Raw genomic sequence first — 3,068 nt, forward strand, 5'->3', positions numbered from 1 at the left:
CTTTAGGATTTACAAAGTGATGTCATACTCACAAAACCCTGTGATAAAGACATTACTCCTCTCGTTTTATTGATTAGGTACAAAAAAGGTTAAGTAATTTGACTAAGATCATATGGCCAGCAGGTGACAAAAGTATAGAACTCCGGTTCTTGGTCTTTTGATTCCAAGTAAAGGCTCTACAAAATAATTTCTGTTGAAATCATAATGAGGTGATCACCCAATATCCTGCAAATAGTAATAGCAGCTAGAGTATTTCATTTAAATATTTTACATTTAAATTTTAAAACAGGCATGAGAAGGGTAGTTCTAAATGGAGAAAAACTATAAGTTGTGCCATGAAAAAATATGGGTAACATATCAAAACTTATTAGAATCAGAAAAAGTAATAAATTAAGGTAAAGCTGAAAGACAATGAAATACATTTATAGAACTACTTGTCCAAAGCCCTGTTATACATAATTCACTATATTAAATCTTCTGTGATGTCCATTGTTATCAACTCCTGTTAATTAACATAAATAAGTAAAAAGTGTAGGATTATGTTAATGAAATAGCATGAGGTAAGGATTCCTCCTATGGGTAACTTACTCAGTTTTAAAGAAAATACTGGGCTCTCATAAGCTCTGGTTCTCCTTTTAAGTTCTTGGGCTGCAACACCCCTCCTAAATCTATCTTCCAAGTTAAAAAAAAAAAAAAAAAGTCGAAAGGTTTCAGAAGATCTACAGAATACTTCCAAATTATACATTCTTTACATACAGGTAATTTCTTAAAATTTAATGTCATCTCACTGTACATGAATACAAAGTAATTCCTAAAGAAAAGATAAGGAATTCAATTTTCCCATATTACAGGGAGAAATCCAAACCAGAAAAATCACAGCAATTCAGGAACAAATCCTCTGACTTCCAGCTTCTTAAACATTTCAACTCAGCATCCACTGATTATCGTCGGTGTGTCTCGAATATTGCTGGACACCACAAGAAGACATAAAAATGGTGAAAACCTGACACCCTGCCCCTCTGGAGACTTACGAACACACAACAAACTATAATATAAGGCAACATAATTGTTCTGTACTAGAGGGACCAACAAAGAGCTATGGGAACACAGGGGATCGAGAGAGAGCTCTAGCCCGACCTCAGTTGAGATACATCCCAACTTCAGCGAATCCATAAAAGAGGTGAAAAATTAAGTGGGCCTTTAGATGAACAACTCCAGGGGGACCATATCAAGGAGGGCTGGATGAGAGTTGAGACTTTATTCTGAAGACAGTAAATAATCGATGAAGGTTTTTGAGCAGAAAATGACATGCTCAGATCTGTATTTTGGGAAAGGACATCGAGTGGTATCTGAAGGTTGAAAGGGAGGAGTTGGGAGGAGAAAGAGGAACTGAAAGGGAAGCAGGGAGGCCACTTAGAGCTGCGTCTTGGTAGTCCAGATTAGCAGCCGGCATCCTGTTTTCTACTGCAATACACCGACACATGATACGTTGTCCATATGCCGATGCATCCGGGAGCAAATGCAATTTCTGTCAAGTAGGCTATACCTCAAGAAAGCATATCACAGTCTACGGCCATGCCACCCTGAACAAGCACGATCCCGTCTGATCTCGGAAGCTAAGCAGGGTCAAGACTGGTTAGTACTTGGATGAGAGACCACCTAGGAAAACCAGGTGCTGTCGGTGTAAAAAAAAAAAAAGAAAAAATAAGGGATTGTAAACTGACAAGGTCCTTGCAAGGGTTGCCTCACCTAAAAATAGAAAAAAAAAAAAAAAAGAAAGCATATCACGATGTGAGAATGATGTTCCTATAGAGATGATCTTTAATCTGCTAACTGGTTAAAATGTTACTAACTCCTATTGACATGCATGTTTATCACACAACCTAAATAATGGTGACGAGGGCCAGCAATCGTGACAAAGAAAGGAGAGTGTAGTTTTAACATTCTCGAAAATACTGCAAGCTCCTTGAAAGAACCATTTCTCAAGCCATGACCTAACAAATCATTACATACTTATCCTCACACGAAAACCCTGCCTTTCTCTGAGATTCACACTATTTACTCATCAACTCTCCCTTCCTTGCTGGCAACAGCTAACTGACCTGTCACCCTCTTCTTTGAGGTTTTTGGCAAGTGATCAATTAATGCCTTCACAATAGCATCATAAATACCCAAAGAGCCATTCAATAAACTAATACCAAAGTTATTTAACCTGTTCTATTCCAACCACCTTCACCCACAAAAGCAACCACACCTTGGACCTTAACTCTGAAAATCTAAACTCTACTATAAAAATTCCTGACCATTTAAGCAACCTATGACCACAGATTCTTACCCACTCACTTTCTCATTCTTTTGCCCACAGTACTTCTTTGATGTTAGCCACATCCATACATTACATGCTTCCAGACTAGTCTCGTGTGGTTTCTACCAGCCACCTCAGCATTTTACATCTTCACCACTTATAAATTACTGTACTGCGGCCCTACTCCTCTTCAGAGGGAGGAAGGAGACTACCAGTCAAGAATCACATCGATAACCCCAGTCTATCTCTATCACTTACGCAATCTTACAGATTTCTTTCAAACACTTTCAGTGGAAGATATGCCCTGTCTCCTGAATGCTGTCTACTCTGTCTTTAATCCAACCCCCTCACATCTCCTCATGAACCTTCTCCACCTGTCTGCCACATATGGCACACCTGACTAGACCTTCCTGAAATGTCCTACCTGGGTTTCCAAGATGCCATTCCCTTCTGGTTCTCCTCTTGTCCCTTATATGGTCCTTTATTCTTATTTGCTAAACCGCTTTCTCAGTTCTTCTCTTAAACATTGATGTTCTACAGTTTCATACTTTTTTCCTCCCTACACGACCTCATCTAAATCCCATAATTTCAACTACCATCAATGGGCTACAAATACTTTAATCTCAACTTCCACCTCAACATCTAACCCCCCCTAAACTGTCCTACCCAGACCTTCATGGTTAGGCCTAAGAATCTGTCTACCTAACTCAACATGTGAAAAATTTGAGTTTGGCATTATTCTCTCCAAATCTGCTCTTCTGTC

At 39.0% G+C, this 3,068-nt stretch overlaps 1 pseudogene; it reads left to right on the plus strand.

The window, feature by feature from the left end:
- Positions 1-1,565: 1,565 nt before the first annotated feature.
- Positions 1,566-1,684, plus strand: LOC111735485 (annotated as a pseudogene).
- The last annotated feature ends 1,384 nt before the right edge of the window (positions 1,685-3,068 follow it).

The sequence above is a fragment of the Pteropus vampyrus genome, unplaced genomic scaffold (assembly GCF_000151845.1).
Source record: "Pteropus vampyrus isolate Shadow unplaced genomic scaffold, Pvam_2.0 Scaffold1000001947, whole genome shotgun sequence".
Classification (NCBI taxonomy): Eukaryota; Metazoa; Chordata; class Mammalia; order Chiroptera; family Pteropodidae; genus Pteropus; species Pteropus vampyrus.